Source organism: Panthera tigris, chromosome B2 (assembly GCF_018350195.1).
Source record: "Panthera tigris isolate Pti1 chromosome B2, P.tigris_Pti1_mat1.1, whole genome shotgun sequence".
NCBI classification, from domain to species: domain Eukaryota; kingdom Metazoa; phylum Chordata; class Mammalia; order Carnivora; family Felidae; genus Panthera; species Panthera tigris.
The window spans coordinates 31,312,885-31,330,918 of NC_056664.1; the positions used below are offsets into that span (position 1 = coordinate 31,312,885).

Below are 18,034 nucleotides of genomic sequence, written 5' to 3' on the forward strand. Positions count from 1 at the left end.
TGTAAGAGCATTATAGCTGTGCTAAAAGAAAACAACATAGAGGGAAGATGGTGGCATAGTAAGAGGACCCTAGGCTTACCTCAGACCATGAATGCCACTTAGATAACTATCAAATCATTTTAAATACCTCAGAAATGACCTGAAGACTAGCAGAACAAACTCCACAACTAAAGGTAGAGGAGAGACCACATTGAAGAAGGTAGGAAATGCAGAGATGTGACTTAGGGGAGAAATGAATACTGGCTGCTATAAAGGGAAAGGAGCCCTGACCATGGAGAAGTGTGTGTGTGAGAGAGGAGCACACAGGGGAATAAACAAGGAGAATGTTTCCCATAGCCATTGGCTTGGAAAGTGAGAGGGACTGAATTTCATGAGTTCTTGTGATCAGAACTTACCCTGGACTTTAATTGTCATCAGTGGGCTTGGCTCCAGAAGACCCTGCAGACATTGGGGCTGCTCTTGGAGAGAAGGCAAACAACCTATGGACATACAACATATGGTAACTGGCACAATGCCATCACTGGTTACTTAACTTGCATACACCAAGCCCCATCCCCTTGTACTGTGGTGGAACTGCCCTTCTCAGTCAAGCTCATTTAGATCCCAGCACAGCAGGACCCTTCCCCAGAAGACAGCACAAACTTTTGCCCACATCATGTCTCTCAATCAGAGAATTTTGCAGAATTTCAGTTCCAGTGGAGCTGGAGCTCCTCCAGTGGAGGAGGTAACAGGTCTCATTTCACAAGCAGACCAGAGTGCACCTAGTTAAAACAGGCCACATTCAGGCCAAGGACCAAACATTGCGAACAGCAGGCAAAGAAAGCCTCTGTGTACTACTTCCTGGTCTGAAGGACAGAGCAGCCAAAACACAATAGCAGAGTGCATGCAGCACACAAGAGACATTCCCTGAAGTTCCAGGCCCTGGAAACTGCATGACCTCTTCTTCATAAGGCCATTACTTTCAGGGGCAGGGCACATAACTGGCTTTTTTAACACAGAGAAGAAGGCAGAGACTGAGACAAAATGTGAAGATGGAGGAATGCCCAATGAAAGAACAAGATAAAGCCATAGCCAGAGATCTAGACTGAAATAGATATAAGTAACATGCCTAATGGAGAATTTAAAGCAACAGTCATAAGGATATTCACTGGGGTTGAGAAATGAAGCCATCAGGGAGACCATTACCACAGATGTAAGAAGTAAAAAAAGAATCAGAGGCGAAGAATGCAATAAATGAGATTGGAAACAGGCTTGATGCAATAGCAGGCTAGAAGAAGCAGAGGAATGAATCAGCAACCTAGAAAACAATATAATGGAAAATAATGAAGCTGAACAAAAGAGAAAAGGAAGAATTATGTAAGAGGAGAATAGACTTAGGGAACTCAGTGACTCCATCAAACATAACAAACATAATTTGTATTATAGAGGTTGCCAAAGAGAAAATGAAGCAGAAAACTTATTTGAAGAAATAATAACTGAAAACTTCCCAAATCTGGGGAAGGAAACAGACATCCAGATCTGGTAGGAACAGAGAACTCCCATCAAAATCAACAAAAGCAGACGAACACCAAGACATATTGTTTTTTTTCTTTTTTAAATGTTTATTTATTTTTGAGAGAGAGTGAAAGTGGGGGAGGGGCAAAGAGAGAGGGGGTTCAGAGGATCTGAAGTAGGCTCTGCACTAACAACAGCAAGCCTGATGCAGGGCTTGAACTCATGAATAACAAGATTATGACCTGAGGCAAAGTAAGATGTTCAATCAACTGAGCCACTCAGGTGCCCCAATACCAAGACATATTGTAAATAAATTTGAAAAATATAGTGTAAAAAAAAATCTTAAAAGCAGCAGGACAAAAAACAGTTATTAACTTCTTTTGGGAAGGGAAGACCCATAAGTCTAGCTGGATATTTCTCAACAGAAACTTGGCAAACCAGAAGAGATATATTCAAAGTGATGAATGGGAGAAATCTGCAGCCAAGAATACTCTATCCAGTACAGCTATCCTTCAGAATACAAGAAGTGATACAGAGTTTCCCAGACAAACAAAAACTATAGGAGTTCATGATCACTAAACCAGCCCTGCAAGAAATATTAAAGGTAACTCTTTGATTGGAAAGGAGAGACCAAAAGTGACAGTAGAAAAGATAAAAACATTAAAATGAGCATTTCTATAAAAAATCAGTTAAGGAACTCATAATAAAAGGATATAAAATATGGTAACATACACCTATAACAGGGAGGATAGGAGAAAAGAATCTTAAATGACCATCAACTTAATATAGACTGTTACATGCAAAAACTAATGGTAACCATATATCAAAAAACACTAATAAACATGCAAAGAATAAAGAGAAAGAAAATCCAAATATACCATTATAGAAAATCACCAAAGTATGAAAGAGAAAGATAAGAAAAGGTCAGAGAAAATCTGTAGAAACAACCACAAAACAGTAATAAAATGGCAAGAAATACATATCTATCAGTAATTACTTTGAATGTAAATGGACTAAATGCTCCAATCAAAAGACAGAGAGTGTCAGAATGGATTAAAAAAACCCAAGACCTTTCCATAGGCTACCCACAAGACACTCATTTTAGACCTGAAGATACCAGCAGATTGAAAGTGAGGGGATGCAGAAACCCTTATCAGACAAATAAATGTCAAAAGAAAGCCAGAATACCAATATTTATATCAAACAAACTGGTCTTTAAAACAAAGACTATAATAAGAGACCAGGAAGGACACAATATAATAATTAAAAGGACAATACAAGAAGATATAATAATTGTAAATATTTATACACCCAATATGAGAGCACCCAAATACATAAACCAATTAATAACAAACATAAAGGATAATAATCCATAACAACAGGGGCTTTAACAACCCACTTATATCAATGGAAGGATCATCTAAAGTGAAAATAAATCAAGGAGACAATAGCATTGAATGACACACTGGGCCAGATGAACTGAACAGGTATATTCAGAACATTCTATTCTAAAACAGCAGAATACACATTCCTTTCAGGTGCACATGGAACATTATCCAGAATAGATCACATATTAAGGCACAAAACAAGTGTCAACAAATTTAAAATGATCAAAATTGTGCCATGCATCTTTTCTGACAACAATTCCCTGAAATTAGAAATCAACCAAAAGAAAATATCTGGAAAGACCACAAATATGTGGAGGTTAAATGACATACTACTAAACAATGAATGTGTCACCCGAGAAATCAAAGAAGAAATCACAAAGTACATGGAAACAAATGAAAATGAAAACACAATAATCCAAAACCTTTGGAACATGGCAAAAGTGGTACTAAGAGTGAAGTTTATTGCAATACAGGCTTACCTCAAGAAGAAAGAAAAAAATCTCGAATAGAAAACCTGATCTTACACCTAAAAACTCTAGAAAAGGAAAAAGAAACAAAACCCCAAACAAGCAGATGGAAGGAAATAATATATATTAGAGCAGAAATAAATGATATAGAAATTAAGAAACAATAGAACATATCAATGAAACCAGGGGCTGGTTCTTTGAAAAGATCAGCAAAATTGATAAACCTCTAACTACACTCATAAGAGAGATGAGAGAGAAAGAGAGAGAGAGAGAGGACTCAAATAAAGAAAATCAAAAATGAGAGAGGAGAAATAACAACCAACACCACAGAAATACAAACAAGAGAACACAATGAAAAATTACATGCCAACAAATTATACAACCTGGAAGAAATGGATAAATTGCTAGAAACATATAACTTACCAAAATTGAATCATGAAGAAATAGAAAATTTGAATAGACCAATAACCAGCAAAGAAATTGAATCAGTAAGTTAAAAATTCCCAACCAACAAAAGTCCAAGGCTAGATGGCTTCACAGGCGAATTCTACCAAACATTTGAAGAAGAGTTAATAGCTATTCCTCTAAAACTATTCTAAAAATTACTAAAGGAAGGAAAGCCTCCAAATTCATTCTATGAGTATCATTTCCCTGATACCAAGCCAGATAAAAACACCACACAAAAAAGAGCACTATAGGCCAATATTTCTGATGAACATAGGTGCAAAAAATCAACAAAATGCTAACAAACCAAATCCAACAATACATTTAAAAATTCGTTCACCACCATGAAGTGGTATTTATTCCTTGGCTTCAGGGGTGGTTTAATATTTTCAAATCAATCAATGTGATATACCACCTTAATAAGAACCATAGGAACATTTCAATGGATGCAGAAAAAGTATTTGACAAAGTACACATCCATTCATGATAAAAACCCTCAACATAGTAGGTTTAGAGGGAACATCCCTCAACATAAGAAAGGCCATAAGTGGAAAATCCATAGGTAACATTGTCCTCAATGGGAAAAACTGAGAGCTTTTCCTCTACATTAAGGAACAAGACAGGGATTTCCATTCTTACCACTTTTATGCACGTAGTACTGGAAGTCCTAGTACAGCAATTAGGCAACAATAACAAAAAATAAATAAATAAAAGACATCCAAATAGGCAAAGGAAAAGTAAAACTCATTATTTGCAGATGACATGATACTCTATGTAGAAAACTTGAAAGACTCCACCAAAAAACTGCTAGAACTGATACATGAATTCAGTAAAGTCACAAAATCAATGTATAGAAATCTGTTTCATTTCTATACACCAATAATGAAGTAGCAGAAAGAGAAATTAAATCAATACTATTTACAGTTGCACCAAAAACAATAAGATTCCCAGAAATAAGCCTACCCAAAGAAGTGAAAGAACTGTACCCTGAAAACTATAAAACACTGATGAAAGAAACTGAAGATGACACAGAGAAATGGAAAGACATTCCATGATCGTGGATTAGAAAAACAAACATCATTAAAATATCGATACCACCCAAAGCAATCTAAACAGTTATGAAATCCCTACCAAAATACTACCAGTATTTTTCACAGAGCTAAAACAAGCAATCCTAAAATTTTTATGAAACCACAAAAGGCCCCAAATAGGCAAAGCAACCTTGAGAAAGCAAAGCAAAGTTGTAGACATCACAATTATGGACTTCAAATTACATTACAAATCTGTAGTATTCAAAACAGTATGGTACTGGCACAAAAATAGACACATTGATCAATAGAACAGAATAGAAAACCAAGAAATTAACCCACAAGTATATGGTTAATTAATGTCTGACAAAGCAAGAGAGAATTTCCACTGGCTAAAGATTATCTCTTCAACAAATGTTGTGAAAACTGGCAACATGCAAAAGAATGAAACTGGACCATTCTTGTTCACCACACACAAAAATAACTCAAAGTGTAATAAAGACCTGAATGTGAGACCTGAAATCACAAAATTCCCTGAAGAAAGCACAGATAGTAATTTCTCTGACATTGGGCATAGCAACTTCTTTCTAGATATGCCTCTCCTGAGGCAAGGGAAACAAAAGCAAAAATAAACTCTTGTGACTACAGCAAAATAACAAGCTTTTACATAGAGAATGAAGCAACCAACAAAACGAGAAGACAACCTATGGAATAGGAGAAGATATTTGCAAATTACATATCCAATAAAGGGTTAGTATGCAAAATACATTAGGAACTAGTATAAGGACACTTGGGTGGCTCAGTTGGTTAAGTGTCCAACCAACTTTGGCTCAGGTCATGATCTCACAGTTGGTGAGTTTGAGTGCTGTGTCAGGCTCTGTGCTGACAGCTCGGAGCTGGGAGCCTGCTTCGGATTCTGTGTCTCCCTCTCTCTTTGCCCCTCCCCTGCTCACTTTCTCTCTCTCTCTCTCTCAAAAATAAACATTAAAAAAAAACTAGTAAAGCTTGACACCCAAAAATAAATAATCCAATTTAAAAATGGGCAGAAGACATGAATAGACATTTTTCCAAAGAAAATATCCAAATGACCAATAGATACATGAAAAGATGCTCAACATCACTCATCTTCAGGGAAATACAAATTAGAACAATGTGAAGTACAACCTGACACCTATCAAAATGGCTAAAATCAACAACACAAAAATGAAGTGTTTGCAAGGATGTGGATAAAGGGGAATCTTCTTGCACTGTTGGTGGGAGTGCAAAGTGGTGCAGTCGCTCTGGAAAACAGTATGGAGGTTTGTAAAAAATTAAAAATAGAACTAATTTATGATCCAGCAATTGCACTACTAGGTATTCACCCCAAGAATACAAAAATACTAAATCTAAGGGGTACATGCATCCCAATCTTTATAGAAGCATTATTTACAATAGCCAAATTTGGAAATAGCTCAAGTGTCCATTGATGAGTGGATAAAGATGTGGTACACACACACACACACACACACACACACACACACACACACACACAGGAATATTACTCAGCCATCAAAAAGAATGAAATCTTGCCACTTGCAAAAACATGGATGGAACTAGGCAGTAGTGAAATAAGTCAGAGAAAGACAAATACCAAATGATTTCATTCATGTGTGGAATTTAAGAAACAAAGCAAATGAGCAAAGGGAAAGAGAGAGAGAGGAAAAAGAAATAGATTGTTAACTATAGAGAAAAAGTTGATGGTTACCAAAGGGGAGGTGGGTGGGAGAATGTATTAAATAGGTGATGAGGAATAAGGAGTACACTTGTGATGAGCACTGGGTATTGTATGGAATTGTTGAATCACTATATTATACACATGAAACTAATATTACATTATATGTTAACTAACTGAAATTTAAAATAAAAACTGGAAAAAAAGATAACAACATACATTGGCATTACCATAGTAGCTCTCATCACAATATTCTCAAATTATGGTAAAGCAACTCTAAGATAAATTTTTAAAATTTTAAATTAAATATGTTAGAAGGATTTCTTCATGAAAATAAAAAAAAAATGAAATTGAGGCTATAACCAAAATAAGTTTCAGGTACTCATTTTTCAGTCAAGCAAGAGAAGGCATTGACCAATGGTGAACTAAATTAAATTGTGTTTGATTGAAACAGTCCAAAAAATGCGCCTAGAGAAAATAAACAAGTATATTAGTCTTTTGGTGAGAACATTTGTTTAAAGACTTGAAGACATTGGGAACAACATCATTAGTCAATTAAGAAGCCAAGACATTATATAGTTCTGGGGAAAGACTGAATAGACACGCATTTCTCTTTTCCTCATAATAACTACAGCCTAAAACCCTGTAATATATGTAAAAAAATACAAGAATACTCTGAAATGTGGAGAGATAAAGGTAGAAAGACTAGGGACCTTGAGGCTCAAAAAATGATACATGTGAGTTTTCTGGGTTTTCCTTTTGCCTAATATCCATGACTGGATACTGGAGAAACCAATCACCCAGAAATGTCAATGGGCAAAGATAAAATCATCCTTGAGGAAAGGCTGCCATTTGATGCCAAAGGCCCAGAAATGAGCAACATAGCAAGACAGAAACTTTTCAGGCAAGAACTCTCCTATGCCAACCAAACACAAAGAAAAAACTGGTACTCCTCTCCCACTATTCAGCAATGATCGAGGAGCCTAGACATTCACCTTCACTCAACTAACAATGTGTCCCTTCCTCACCTGAATGAATGTCAGAGGAGGCCAGCATAGCAATCAGACAAGAAAAAGGAATAAAAGGCACCCAAATTGGCAAGGAAGATGTAAAACTTTCACAATTTGCAGATGACATAATATTATAGATAGAAGACCCAAAAGACTACACCAAAAATCTATCAGAACTGATAAATGAATCCAGTAAAGTCACAGGATACAAAATCAATGTACAGAAATCTGTTGCATTTCTATACAATAATAATGAAGTAGAAGAAAGAGAAATTAAGAAAACAATCCCATTTACAATTGCATCAAATAATAAAATGCCTAGGAATAAACTTAACCAAGGAGGCAAAGGAACTGTAGTCTGAAGTCTATAGAACACTGATGAAAGAAATTAAAGATGACATGAATATTCCATGGATTGGAAGAATTAATATTGTTAAAATGTTCACAGTACCCAAGGCAATCTACCAATTTAATGCAATCCCTATTAAAATACCAACAACATTTCACAGAACTAGAACAAATAGCCTTAAATTTTTAATGAAAGTACTGAAGACCCTGAAGAACCAAAGCAATCTTGAGAAAGAAGAACAAAACTGGGGGTATCACAATTCCAGATTTCAAGATATGCTATACAGCTGTAGTAATCAAAATAATATGGTACTGGCAAAAAAAACAAAAACAAAAACAAAAAAACAAAAAACCCAGACACATAGACCAATAGAACAGAATAGAAAGCCAAGAAATAAACCTGCAATTACCTGGTCAATTAATCTTTGAGAAAGCAGAAAAGAATATCCAATGGGAAAAAGACAGTCTCTTCAATACATGGTGCTGGGAAAACTGGACAGCTACATGCAAAAGAATGACACTGAACCACTTTCTTACACCATACACAAAAATAAACTCAAAATGGATTAAGGACCTAAATGTGGGACCTGAAACCATAAAAAATCCTAGAAGACAGGACAGGAAGTAATTTTTCTGACATTTGCCATAATAACATTTTTCTAGATGTTTCTCCTGAGGCAAAAGGAATAAAAGCAAAAAAAGTATTGGGGCTACATCAAAATAAAAAGCTTCTGTACAGTAAAGGAAACAATAAACAAAACTAAAAGGCAACCTATGGAATTAAATAAAGTATGTAAAACCTTGGATTGCAAGTACCTTGTTCTGCAAGTGTTCTGCAAGATGAGCAAACATGTCTAATAAATTTTAACTTGATAAACAAAATATGTCTTATAATACTAGTGGTACGTGACACCAAATGTCACATGATCACAACTGAGCCAATTGTTCTTGAAATCCTTTTTGATATACAAGTGTTTTGGATTACAAACATGTTTCCAGAATGAATTATGCTCGCAAACCAAGGTTTTACTGTATTTGCAAATGACATATCCGATAAACACTTAGTATCCAAAATATATAAAGAACTTATACAACTCAACAGCCAAAAACCAAAAAAATCCAATTAAAAAGTGTGCAGAGGGGCGCCTGCATGGCTCAGTTGGTTGAGCATCTGACTTTGGCTCAGGTCATGATCTCACAGTTGGTGGGTTCAAGCCCCACATCAGGCTCTGTGCTGACAGCTCAGAGCCTGGAGCCTGCTTCAGATTCTGTGTCTCTCTCCCTCTCTGCCCCTCCCCTGCTTGTGCTCTGTCTCTCAAAAATAAATAAATGTTAAAAAAAATTTTTTTAAAGTGTGCAGAAGTGGGGAGCTCAGTCAGTTAGGTGTGCGACTTTGGCTCAGGTCATGATCTCCAGGTTTGTGGTTCTGAGCACTGCGTTGAGCTCTGTGCTGACAGCTCAGAGCTTGGAGCCTGCTTTGGATTCTGTGTCTCCACCTCTCTCTCCGCCCCTCCCCTACTCACGTACTGTCTGTCTCTCTCCCTCTCAAAAATAAATAAACATTAAAAAAAATTTAAAAAGTACAGAAGCCATGAACAGATATTTCTTCAAAGAATATATACACATGAAAATATGTTCAACATCATTCATCATCAGGGAAATACAAACTCAAACTACAAAGAGATATTATTTCACACCTATCACAATGGCTAAAATAAAAAACACAGAAACAAGTTTTGGCGAGGATGTGTAGAAACCCTCCTGCACTGTTGGTGGAAATGTAAACTGATGCAGCCTCTCTGGAAAATAGTATAGAGGTTCTCAAAAAAATGAAAATAGAACTACCCTATGATCCAGTAATCATATTACTGGGTATTTACTCCAAAAACATAAAAACACTAATTCAAAGGGATACATGCATCCCTATGTTTATAGTGAGCAGTATTTAAAATTGCCAAATTATGGAAGCAGGCCTAGGGCCTATCAATAGATAAATGGATAAAGAAGAAGTGATATATATATATATATATATATATATATATATATATACACACACACACACACACACACACACACACAAAACGGAACACTATTCGGCAAAAAAAAAAAAAAATGAAATCTTGCCATTTACAACAATGTGAATGGACCTAAAAAGCATAATGCTAAGCAAAATAAGTCAGCCAAAGAAAAATACCATATAATTTCACTCATATGTGGAATTTAAGAAACAAAACAAAGAAAAAAGAGAGAAACCAAAACACAGACTCTTAACTATAAAGAACCAACAGAAGATGACTAGAAGGAAGATTGGTGGGGGGAATAGGTGAATAGGTCATGGGGGTTAAAATCAAAGTAGCCCAATGCCATAATATTCTTGCATGAAACATTTTTGGAGCATAATATAAATCTTATATGAGGACAACTTGAATGATACCCCACTGATGACTGGAAAGAACTTTTTTCCATTCTGTATCTGGATAGTCCTTGATTATTTATTTTTCCAATCAGGAAAAATTAATCACTTATTCACAGTCTTATTACACATTGATATTTTCCCCAACTTACTACCAATCAGAACTACAGTCAGTATAGGTTGGCTCTCCACTCTAGTCCTAAAACCCTGAGTTGATGCACATTAAAATGTATTCACTATGAATATTAATAGTCCTTTAGAATTCCATAGCAACACGTTCCTTTGAAAAAACTTTTATTACATTATTACACAGAGTGGTTAGTATGAGAGTGTTGGTTTTCAATCCTATAAAGTCATCTTTCTCACCTTTTAGAATGTAAATACCACACCTATTAAATGTTAATATCTGTATATATATTTGAATAAATGGCATTCCAATGACATGCAGAAAAGGATGGATTGAAGTGAGATCACTCTAGGAGTTGGAATTGTGAGGTTAGAGTAGAGAGAAAAGCAAAATTTAAACTATGCAGTAAGCATCTGACTCAGGAGCATTGCTGATAGAAGAGGGGAAATATAGGGACAGAGAGACTCTCCAAAGTAACTTGCGTGGGCAAAAATGAGAAAGGAGAATGACATGGGAAAAAAAAAGAAATATGCAATGAGAGATTATTGAACTGAGAGCTTTGGGACAGTTTGTAATTAGGGAATGAGAAGAAATGAGAAGTCAGGTTGACCGGCCCTGAGAGAATAACAGCTCCAACACTTAGTTGCACCCTAGTGCAAATTGCATCCTAGTGTCTGCTTTATTTTTGTGGTTCAAATACTTTTCTTAGAAGCACTAGACATATGAGCTCACATACATGCGCGCTTTCACGCGCACACACGCGCGCGCGCGCACACACACACACACACACAATAATAGCAGGAACAGCAGTAAAACTTACTTTTATGTGTCTCATTATTCATAAGTGAATTTGTATCTAGACCTGTTTGCTGAGTCACCATCTTAGGAAGGAGTTCTTTTCAGGTCCGTCACTCGTGGCCTAAAAGAAATTCCCAACTCTGTTCTGAGCTGCGTTGGCAGGATTCTGAAATGTCTTTGTGTTCCTTATACAAGCACAGGGATGAGAGATTATGCCACCCAGGGCAATATCCTGGGTCAGACAGAAGTGTCAGTCACATAAAGGTATGCTGTTCCTGAGTTCTGTAGTTAGGTGGAGTATGAACTTATTCCAGAAGCCAGGACACCCTGGACTCTGGACCTTATATAATCATAAAACATATTTTCGTTGTGATTGTTCACTTACTCGAATACATGCACAATTTATCTTGCCTCTGTCTAGATCTCCAGTGCATTGTTGAATAGAAGTGGTAAGGGTGGATAACCTTTTTGTTCCTTAGAGGAAAGATTTGAGACTTTCATCATTTTTTTAAATGTTATTTGTTTTTGAGAGAGACAGAGACAGAGCACGAGCAGGGTTGGGGCAGAAAGAAAGAGAGACAGAATCTGAAGCAGGCTCCAGGCTCTGAGCTATCAGCACAGAGCACGATGCAGGGCTCGAACTCACAAACCGTGAGATCTTTACCTGAGCTGAAGTGAGATGCTTAACTGAGCCACCCAGGTGCCCCAAGACTTTCGTCATTTAATATGATGTTATTTTATAAATGGCCTTCATCAGTTTGAAAACATTCCCTTCTATTTCTAGTGTATTAAGTGTTTTATTTTGTCTGTTTTAATTAGGAAAAGACATTGGATTTTGTCAAAAAATTTTTTTACATCCATTGAGATGGTAATGTGTTTTTCTCATTCTATTAAATATGGTGTATTATATTGATTGGTTTTTGTATGCTGAGCCAACTCTGCATTTCTAGGGTAAATCCCACTTTGTTATCATGTGTAATCCTTTTAATATGCTGCTGGAGTCAGTTTGCTAATATTTTATTGAGGATTTTTGCATCTATATTCATAACAGCTACTGGTCTATAGTTTTTGTTTCTTGTAATGCCTTTCTCTGGCTTTGAGATCAGGGTAATCTGGCTTCATAGATTGAATAAAAAATGTTCCCACGTTTTCTGTTTTTTGGAAGAGTTTGAGAAAGATTGGTGTTGATGTTTCTTCAAAACTTTGGCCGAATTCACTAGTGAAATCATCTAGGCTGGGCTTTTTTTTTTCTTTGATAGTTTTTTAAATATGAACTTGATCTATTATTCTAGGCATATCCATATTTTCCATTTTTTCTGGAGTCACTTTAGTAATTTGTTTCTAAGAATTCATTTCATTTAGTTTATCTGATCTAGTTTATCAGCATTTGTTCATAGTATTCCTTTATAATCGTTCCTGTTCTGTAAGGCTTATAGTAATGTCTCCTCCTTCTTTCCTGATTTTAGTGTTTTGGGTCATCTATTTTTTGCTAAATGTTTATCACTTCTGCTGATCTTCAGAAAACCAGCTTCTGGTTTCATTATTTTCTCTATTGTTTTTCTATTCTTCTGTTGTCTCTTCACTCTAATATTTATTATTTCCTTCTTTCTGTTTGCTCTTAGTATGTTCTTTTATTTCCCAGTGTCTTAAGGTAGAATTTTAGGGTATTGGTTTGAGATCTTATTTTTTTTCCCTTTTTAATGTAGCTGTTTAAAGCTATAAATTTCTCTCTTGGCTCTGTTTTCACTACATACCTTAAGTTTTGGTGTTTTTCATTTTAATTTTTGTTCATATCAAAGTATTTCCTAACTTCTTGTGACTTTGACTCATGGGTTCTTTATGAGTGTGCTGTTTAATTCCCACATATTTGTAAGTTTCCTGAATTTTATTTTGATACTTATTTTTAATTTCATTTCATTGCAAAAAAGAACATATTTTTACGACTTTAATTTTTTACATTTATTAAGACTGTTTCTAATATATTTTCTATCTTGTAAATGTATATTCTGCTGTTGTCGGGTGGGGTGTTCTACAGATGTCTATTATGTCCAGTTGGTTTATAAAGTCTCCTATTTCCGTATTATAATTAAACTAGTTGTTTTATCTATCTATTGAAAGTGGAACATGGAAATCTCCAATTATTATTGTTGAACAATTTCTCCCCTTGATCCTGTCAGTTTCTCCTTCGTGTATTTTGGGGCTCAATTGTTAGGTACATATATGTTTATAATTGCTATATCTTATTTATGGACTGATGCTCTTTAATTATATAATGTTTTTCTTTATCTCTTGTAACAATGTTTGCCTTAAGGTATATTAAAGTGTGATATTAGTATCACCACTCTAGCTCTCCTTCATTTATTGTTCACATGGTCTTTTATTTTCAATCTATTTATGTCCTTGAATATAAAGTGAGCCTTTATTGAAAATATGTAATTATATCATGGTTTTTTTTTAATTTTTTTAAACGTTTATTTTTTTATTTTTGAGACAGAGAGAGACAGAGAGAGACAGAGCATGAATGGGGAGGGCCAGAGAGAAAGGGAGACACAGAATCTGAAACAGGCTCCAGGCTCTGAGCTGTCAGCACAGAGCCTGACGGGGGGCTCGAACTCACGGACCGCGAGATCATGACCTGAGCCAAAGTTGGACACTTAACCGACTGAGCCACCCAGGCGCCCCGTCATGTTTTTAAATCCTTTCTGCCAGTCTGCCTTTTATTGAAGTGTATAATCATCTACATTTTATGTAATTACTAATAAAAAAGACCTGCAATTTTGCCTTTTCTTCTGTGTGTCTTGTTTTCTCCATCAATGCCTCTATTTATGCCTTCTTTGTGTACAAATGATATTGTCTAATGTGCCATTTTAGTTCTTTTTTGTTGTTATCATGTATAATTTTAGCCTATGTTGGTAGTTATTTCACTGAGAACTACAACTAACCTGTTAACTTATAAAAGTCTGATTTATATTAACAGCAATTTGATCTCAATAGTATAAAAAAATTGAGGTCCTCCACTCTTTTTATGCTGTTATCATGGCAAATTATATCTTTATGCATTATATGCCCATCAATTTAATTTATATTTACTGTTTTATGCAGCTGCTTTTTAAATCAGATAGGAAAAATGAATTATAAGCAAAAATACATATATATTTGTCTTAAATTTACCTATGTAGTTAATTTTACCAGTGTTATTTATTTCTTTATATAGATTTGAATCACTGTCTAGTATCCTATCATTTTAGCATTTTTGTGTGGGGGGGATAGACCTATTAGCATCTAACACTCTCAGTTTTTGTAGATTTGGATATGCCTTGGTTTGTCTCTCATTTTTTGAAGGATAGTTTTGCTGGATATAAAATTTTTGCTTGAAAAGTTTTTGCTTTTAGCTCTTCAAGTATGTCATTCCACTGCTTGTGACTTCCATAGTTTCTTCTTTTTCTTTAAAACTTTTTTTAACATTTATTTATTTTTGAGAGACAGAGCAGGAGCAGGGGAGGGACAGAGAGAGGGAGATACGGAATCTGAAGCAGGCTCCAGGCTTTGAACTGTCAGCACAGAGCCTCATGTGGGACTTGAACCCACAAACTGTGAGATCATGATCTTAGCGGAAGTCAGATGCTTAACCGACTGAGCCGCCCAGGCACCCTATGGCCTCCATAGCTTCAGATGAGAAATAAGCTGGTAATTTTATAGATGATCACTTCCCCATTGTGAGTCATTTCATTATTACTGCTGTGAAAATATTATTTTTATGTTTGTTTTTTTAATTTCAGCAGTTTGTTTATGATGTGTCTCAGCATGACTCTCTTTGAGTTTATCCTATTTAGAGTTTGTCCAGCCTTTTGAATGTGTAGATTAAAATTTTTCATCAAATTTTGAATGGTTTTGGTCACTAGTCTTTCAAATATTATTTATGCTCCTTTCTTTTCTCCTCTACTTCTGGAAGTCCCATTGTATTTATTGATATACTTGATGGTTTCAGACATTTCTCTTTGGCTCTGTTGATTATTATTTTTTTTCTTTTTGTTCTTCAGACTGGTTAATCTCAAATGGCCCACTTTTAAATTCACTGATTGTGTTATACCTTCCGAAACCTGACGTTGAGTCTCTCTAGTAAATTATTTCAACTATACCAGAATTTCTGTTTCTTTTTCATAATTTCTCTTTCCTGATATTCTCAAATTGGTGAGACATCATTCTTATAATTTTCTTTAGCACTATAGACATGCTGTAGTTTAGAGTTTTTATCTACCCTTTATTGGTGGCTTAAGCTTTGAAACCACAGAAGAAAATTGGAAGAACTACTACCAGCAATGGGGAAAACTTACAGATTGTGTGGTCATGAGTGATCCTGTGAGCAAAAGATCAAGAGGATTTGGTTTTGTAACTTTTTCATCTGTGACTGAGGTTGATGCTGCCATGGCTGCAAGACCTCATTCAATTGATGGGAGAGTGGTTGAGCCAAAATGTGCTGTTGCAAAAAAGGAAACTGGAAAACCAGGGGCTCATGTAACTGTAAAGAAGCTGTTTTTTGGTGGAACTAATGAAGACAGTAGGGATATCATCTTAGAGATTACTTCAAGAAATATGGAAAGATTGATACCATTGATATAATTACTGATAGGCAGTATTGAAAGAAAAGATGCTTTGGATTTGTTACTTTTGATGATCATGATCCTGTGAATAAGATTGTGTTGCAGGGACGCCTGGGTGGCTCAGTTGGTTAAGCATCCAACTTCAGCTCAGGTCATGATCTCATGGCTTGTGGGTTCGAGCCCTGCATCGGGCTCTGTGCTGACAGCTCAGAGCCTGAAGCCTGTTTCAGATTCTGTGTGTGTCTCTTTCTCTGCCCCTCCCTCACTTACACTCTGTCTCCCTCTGTCTCAAAAATAAATAAACGTTAAAAAAAAAGATTGTGTTATAGAAATATTATACCATCAGTGGTCATAATGCAAAAGTAAAAACGGTTTTGTGTAGACAAGAAATGCAGGAAGGCCAAAGTTCTAGAAGTGGAAGAGGAGGAAACTTTGGTTTTGGAGATTCTCCTGGTGGTGGTAGAAATTTTGGACAAGGACCAGGAAATAATTTTAGGGGAGGATCTGATGCATATGAAGTGGTTGTGGATTTGGGGATGGTTGTAATGGGTATGGAAGAGAACCAACAGGTGGCAATTTTAGAGGTAGCCCTGGTTATGGATGAGGAAGAAGAAGATATGGTGGTGGGGGACCTGGATGTAGCAACCAGGATGGGGGCTACAGAGGTAGTTATGACAACTGTGGAGGAGGAAATTATGGAAGTGGAAATTACAATGGTTTTGGAAATTATACCTAGTAACCTTGTAACTATGGTCCAATGAAAGTGGAATCTTTGGTGGTACCAGGAACATGTGAGGCCATATGGTGGAGGCAACTATGGTCCTAGAGGCGACTATGGTCCTACAGGCAGTGGAGGAAGTTGGGGTTATGGGGGAAGAAGTCAAAATTCAGCTTCTTCCTATTTGCCATGGGCTTCATTGTATAAATAGGAGAGAATGAAAGCTCTCAGAATTAACAGAACAGCTTCAGGTTATTGAAATAACAATGTTAAGGAAACTCATATCTCAGTCATGCATAAATATGCAGTGATATGGCAGAAGAGACCAGAGCAGATGCAGAGAGCCATTTTGTGAATGGATTGAATTATTTAATACCATTTAATACCACTGTGGAAGAAGAATTGCTTAAAAAAAAAATGTTCCTTTGAGACAGTCTCTTAGCTTTATAATTATTATTTCTTTCTAGTGGTTTTTTTAAGAGTATAGAAGCACTCTTTTTTGATAGTGTTAAATTTGTCAGTTTCAGATGACATGTAAAATCTTTTTAAAGATTTTTCTCAAGGTTTTGAAAAGCTATTAGGATTATGGTGTAATAAGGCATAACATTTTTCCTTAAAAACCAATGTAAGTACATGGGTACAGTTGAGAGGCTGTTGTACATTTATAATTTAATAAAATAATTCTAAATGAAAAGAAAATAAAATTTTTACCTACCAAATCAAATGTCTGGATTTCCTCAGGAATATTTTCTATTGAGTTTTTGTTTTTCCTGTGTATTATTTTTTTGTTTTTTTTCAATATATGAAATTTATTGTCAAATTGGTTTCCATACAACACCCAGTGCTCATCCCAAAAGGTGCCCTCTTCAATACCCATCACCCACCCTCCTATCCCTCCCACTCCCCATCAACCCTCAGTTTGTTCTCAGTTTTTAAGACTCTCTTATGCTTTGGCTCTCTCCCACTCTAACCCCCTTTTTTTCCTTCCCCTCCCGCATGGGTTTCTGTTAAGTTTCTCAGGATCCACATAAGAGTGAAAACATATGGTATCTGTCTTTCTCTGTATGGCTTATTTCACTTAGCATCACACTCTCCAGTTCCATCCACGTTGCTACAAAAGACCATATTTCATTCTTTCTCATTGCCACGTAGTACTCCATTGTGTATATAAACCACAATTTCTTTATCCATTCATCAGTTGATGGACATTTAGGCTCTTTCCATAATTTGGCTATTGTTGAGAGTGCTGCTATAAACATTGGGGTACAAGTGCCCCTATGCATCAGTACTCCTGTATCCCTTGGGTAAATTCCTAGCAGTGCTATTGCTGGGTCATAGGGTAGGTCTATTTTTAATTTTCTGAGGAACCTCCACACTGTTTTCCAGAGTGGCTGCACCAATTTGCATTCCCACCAACAGTGCAAGAGGGTTCCCATTTCTCCACATCCTCTCCAGCATCTATAGTCTCCTGATTTGTTCATTTTGGC

General features: G+C 36.0%; 1 pseudogene; it reads left to right on the forward strand.

The window, feature by feature from the left end:
* The first annotated feature begins 655 nt into the window (after nucleotides 1-655).
* LOC122238837 lies at nucleotides 656-16,758 on the forward strand (annotated as a pseudogene).
* The last annotated feature ends 1,276 nt before the right edge of the window (nucleotides 16,759-18,034 follow it).